Genomic DNA, 6,000 nt, shown 5'->3' with positions numbered 1-6,000 from the left:
GTTGAACCTGAGGATTATCTTGTGCTGTTTAAACTGACGGTTTCAGCTTGCACTTGAGTGGAATCAAAGGAGCCTGCAAAGCAAGTTGGGCTTCATAGGTCTCTGCAAAGCTTCTGTCACTTGTTGCTACTGCTCCTGACCCTGGCATGTCTCCTGTCCTCCCATCAGGCAACCTGATGCCTTGGGCTCTGCCCTTTCCTTCAGGTAGTGGCACTTCTTGACTTTTCTAATTTCCTGCCCCTGCAGTGCCTTGCCTGCCCTTAGCATTTGACCATATCCCTCTCCCTCATTGCAGCCCATCTCTAAAAGTTAGAGTAGGCACGGACTCACTGGAATATCTGAGTAAAATATGAATACTTTGATGGATGCTTGCCATATCTTTAATAAAAATGTCTTTGAGCCCTTCTTCCATTCACTCAATCCTGAATTAAAACTATTTTAAGAACACTTTCCATACCCTTTTATTAAATTCAGCAGAATAATAATAATTTTTATAAAGCACTTTATTTTTAAGGTTTAGTTGTGAAATCTGTGTATGCTTCAGGATGGAAGAACATTTGATCTTTCTTATTTTAAGGTGCTGGTGGGAAACCAAATTCTTGAAAATAAGTTGTAAGTCTGCTATAGAAGCACTTGAATATGTCTTGCAGGAAGGCGTTAGTGTGATTGATGAATGTAATTATTTTAAAAAACTCCTAAATGAGTTTCTTTTGTAGCTTCAATCATTACATCATTAAAAAAAAAATGGAGAAGGAATAAAAGTAAAATGCATATCCATACCTACATATAAAAATCCCTTGGAGAAAATGCTTTTTGATTTAGAGGATCATCCTCATGCTCTATTTTTATGTGATCATGGGATAATAGGTTTCTTACTCCCTAACAGAGGCTCTAGGTACTACAGTAATATTACGTGTGCTTAAAAGGGCTGTAATCTTCTTTTATTTCAGTTAATATGTCTGTAACAGATTTCCCTCTAACCTTCAAAGAAAATGTTGTACCACGTAATTGCACCGAATGAGAGATCTGGTGCAAGGAATTTGTTTTTCTGAGGAAACCATAGCTTGTTGGCAAAGGAATCCTGTGAACACTCTGAAGGGTCCACAGGTAAAGTTAACTGCTAGATTTAGGTGTGTTTTTTAATGCTTTGCATTAGTGTATGTTTAGATTTCTTGGATTGTGTATTTTTTTAAAAAGCATAGGAGCTTGGTCTTATAGGAAAAAATGGACTACGCTCAAAGGCTGTAAACAAAGCTGCACCTCAACTGGTGTGCAAGACAGAGTTAAGTGTTATTAAAAAAGAAACAAAAGCCTTACTCAGAGTTTCATGGGGTTTCTATGCTAAGAAATTAAGTATTTTTCACATGGTAATGGCCATCTCTTAGGGGAGGGAACCCTATCAGCTTGAAGTGTCTTTCAATATTTGAGAATATTTTACAGAAAATATGGCTGGTTTTAAAGCTCTCTAATGTGCAACAATGCAAAATTATTTGCTTAGGTGATCTGTTAATTAGTTCTCATTCTGTCTCATATGATCATAGCTCTCTGACTCCTAGGTAAAAATGATGTATGACTTAATGGGGTGGGAATCTAGACTGGGTTCACACCTTCAGTTGTTTAATGCTTTCTCTAGCTGGGTGACTAGTGTGATGGGAGGAGAAGAAGGCAGCTGTAAGCATCTTCTCATTTATTATGACAAGGACAGAAAAGCCCATGTTCCTGTGACTTATGATTGTTTGCTTCCTTGTCACATATCCGATTCACTGGAGCGAGGAGGGAATGTGGCTCTTCCATAAAGCACAAACATAGCAGCTAAGAACAGAAATACATGTGATCTTTCATGTTCAAACTTACTTTAATGCAGCTATCCCATACATTCTCAATGTAGCTCTAACTTTTTCCTAGTATGAGAGAATTAGTATTCCAGTGATAAGGAGGAAAACCCTCTACAAGCCAGCAATTTTTGTTAGCTTAGGGGTTTTGAAGAAGCTTTTATTTATTGATTTCCCATTCCCAAATGGCTTTTTTTTTTTTTGTCTACTTCGGTATATTTTGTGTGCAAAGCAGTTATTGTGCATTATGTTACTCTTAGGCCTGAAGTTTCTCTAATGATGTTAATTTTTGAATATTTGTCTTTTCAACATCTTCTGTACTGTGAATGTGATTTTTTTAAGCGCAATACTGTAAATTCAGAATGGTTAATTCTGAATTTTTACTAGATTTGATGGTTGTGATAAGTCTAAAAATGAATACAGCCTTTTCCAGCACTTTTGAAGTTTGTTACTTCTCCTGGAATATTTCCAACAAGCTGTAATTTCTACTAGGCTTTTCTGGAGGTGTGTTGTGCCCAGGATAAGGAGTGTACGTGCTGTTCACAATGTAACCCTACCCGTGCTTGCTGTTAGCATAGAGAGTTTTTCAGTGCAATGCCTCTTATGATCTGTCTTGCTGAACTAGATGATCTGCATCACTTCTTTTAAAATCATTGGGGGTTTTTTAGAAAGTTATTGCATCAGGCTTGCTTCTTAACTGTAAAGTTTTGGCAGTAGTGGTGGTTCATAGGTCCCTTTGTGGGTGTTCATTCATTTGTCACTGCAAGGTAGGCTAAGGTCACAGCTGAGAGCTGCTCTGTGTGTGTGAGACACTGGGGGGGAAAAAAAAGGACTTTCTCTTTCTAGTTTAGTCCAGCAACTAGAAAAGAGGCTTTGCTGTTACGAAATACAGGCACTTGAGCTAATGTATTGTAAGTAAACATATTTAGATTTACGTAAGGTACTAGCTATGATGCTGCTAACATCTTCTAAATTAAAATCTTATTTTAAATTTTTCCTTAGGAATGATTTATCCAATTCTCAAGTATATTTCTCTCTCCTTAACTTGACATACAATCAATTATCTTTTTGAAGGGGATGTCTTATAGGAAATTGGAATGTTAGTTACCCGTTTTTCTAGGTAAAAAAATATATCACTTTTTTTGTGTATGTGAATACAATACACAGGGTTACACAGATAATACTCCTATGTAGTTAGATGTTTGTGTACCTGCTCTCACCCATTGATTATTACTGAACTTTGGGATTCTTCTTCCCAGCACTGGTGTTTGCAAGGTACAGACACTGATGTACCTGTAGTCATGCAGATGTTCTTGTGTCTGTGGGTCCCTCCTTTCTGAGGGAGTTTGTCACATGGGCACTGATCCACCTGTGTGAGATCAGAGCCTAAGCGTATTACTGGCAAATGTAATTGGATGTTGGACTTGTGTTGCAGTGCAATTTCTTTCAAGTGTCACCCAAGATTAACTGAAGAACACGAATGATAGAGGGCATTTTAACTGCTCAATCCTTGGAAAATTGTTCCAGAGAGAAGGGTGTTTTCAACCATGAGCTTGGGACAGTAGGCCATTACCACATGTAATACCTTGCTCAACATAAAGATCTAAAATATTCCTCATTGCTTAGTTTACTTTAAATATTATTTCCTGTGAAATAATTTGATTAAAAAGTAGTATATACACATTGATATGTTTACTAGCTGCTGGTTTTATCTGAGTAGTGTGTTTTTTTGCTGATGAATCTTGTCTACGTAACAATGTTAGAACAAGCATTTAAAAGGCAGGGTCTGAGTGATGAAATATTTCCCAGTTTGAATGAAATACTTCCATTAAAACTGCAGACACTGAATGCTGTACTAGCAGTGTTTAGGCTTACAGTGTTTTAGGAACCTTGGGATTAGTGTTTATCTGTCCCATAAAGGATACGAATCATTTAGATTAGAAGTAATCTGATTGTATTGAAGTACAAATTATAGCACAAATGCCATTCAAGTGGGTTAAGTGACCAGGGTTGGTAAACACCATATGACTGCTGATTGGTCAGTGAAAGAGTATTAACTGAAAGATAATGATGGATTTTAATCCAAATCTCTAAAGCACAACAGCTGTAGTTCCCAAATGAGTTCTCTCTCCGACAGAGTTTTAGGACACTGGTTTATTTGTTCCCAACTATATCTCTTGCACAAGAATTAATTTGGAATATAATTTGTTATTCCATTAGAGAATATAGCTATTCCATATGGCTTTCTTTGATTAAATTTCTATCCCATTTTCCGTTAGCAAGATCACTGTGATTTCTTCAATGTCCATAAAAACCGTAATATTTTTCTTTCCCTGTACTGCAGTACACTAGTCTGAATTAGCTAAGGAAAATCAGCTAGTGTTCTTCCTTGTTTATGTTTTTTATTAGTAAGAAGTTAAATGATTGCACAGTTTCAGGTTCTTTGTTAGATCTTCCTCTACAATTTGTGCATACCCTGAAATAAGCATGTTCATGAAAGGAATCGGATGATTGACTGAAAAAAGGAAAGTAATCTAGCTTTGCAATTCTCTGATCCATCTGTCTGGATTGGGAAAGTCAGCAGCAGAAAAGATCAAATGGTCCTAAATTACTGTTTACAGTCCAAGCATTCAGACATTGGAAGCATTAAGATCCTTTAGAATGACTGTTACAGGTTATCAATGCTTGTATCTGGACAATGCAGGTGGCTAGTTTCTCTCCTCCTATTCAGGATTCCTTCAGATCATCTGGGTAGTGTACTCTTGAGAGCTGTGTTTTGTCCTTTCTGTGTAGCCTCAAGTCCAGAAGCTCATGTAATGTTGCAGGCATAAGTAGATATGGGCCCTGTCCTCTGGATTCGCAGCATAACTCAAAAGGAAGCTTGGGAGCCTCTTCCTGGTAAGAAGTTATTGGTGGACTTAGCAGAACTGAGGAGATGTTCAATGCACATTTACAGGAGCCCTTGATCATCTTTGCTATAACAGTCTGAAATGCCCTTAGAAAACCATGTCAAAGAACTGTGGCCTGCCTCTTCTTGGGTTTGGATTCTGTGAAGTCTCTTATCTTAGTTTGTTCTCGTATTGATGCAGTAGACACTGCTTAGAGTTCGGCATGTAGTAATGTTCTCACTAAAAGCTGAATATAACAGGCTTATAGTGAATGGAAACCAAATTGCAGATAGATATATATATATCTATATCTATATATCTATCTATATATATATATATATATGGTTTGTTTTTTTTTTTTTTTTTTTTTTTTTTTTTAAGGAATAAAGCTGAAGGTTTTTTTGTGCATCCAGGTAACAGAATGTCTATTATAGCGCTGTTTCATGGAGAGGGTAATGTGAGACAAAGTGACAAGATACCATATATATTTTATATGTTTGTGCTTACTATTGTTGGGCCAAGCATATGGAATTTTGTGTTGTACCTGCTCAGGGAGATGTGCACAAACTTGGGTCTGTGCTGAGGCAGGGTGGACAAATCTGTTAAATTTTGTTTCTGGTGTTGAAAGAGTATGTCTTACAAATGCTGACACTTCGTATGTGATTAATCCACAGGTGATCAGCTGTGTAAATTTTTTGGCCATTGGCATTTATGAAGCTGAGGAAACTCAAGGGTAGGCATAGGCTTGCTGCTGTTCTTCACATACTCCAATTGTTTCTGGGAATCTTTGCAGTATGAGGAATGTAAGGGTGGACCACAAGTGTGCGGTGAAAAACTAAATAAAATGCAAATGGTGTCCAACCCATAACTCTCGTGTTGAATCAAGACAAATTTGCAGTAGAATCTTGAGTATCTTCAGAAGCCAAGGCGTTGAGGTTGATCAGTATTAGGTTACAGTCATACTGCAGTTGAAGGTTCTGCAGTACTTGTGTTGAGTTTGCTCTTATTATGCTTCTTTCTCTTTACTGCTTGATGTTTGCTTTTGTGGTTGCTTTATTTATTTTTAAGGCTGTTTGTTTTCCCTCTTCTCACTTTTTCTTTTTAAAAATCTTTTGATTTTTTCATATATCAAAGAAGAGAGGGTGAAGTTGAGGGTACAGCCCAAAATATTTGTTGATCTTCGCTAGCTCAGTTAGAACTGCTATCTGAGCCAAAGCCCCAGTTAAATCATTAGCAGGATTGAGGAGACATGGGCAATATTAGTGTAGTTCAAGAACAGC

This window comes from Tetrao urogallus (genome assembly GCF_951394365.1).
Source record: "Tetrao urogallus genome assembly, chromosome: 8".
NCBI classification, from domain to species: domain Eukaryota; kingdom Metazoa; phylum Chordata; class Aves; order Galliformes; family Phasianidae; genus Tetrao; species Tetrao urogallus.
Note: the sequence above shows the minus strand (reverse complement) of the source record.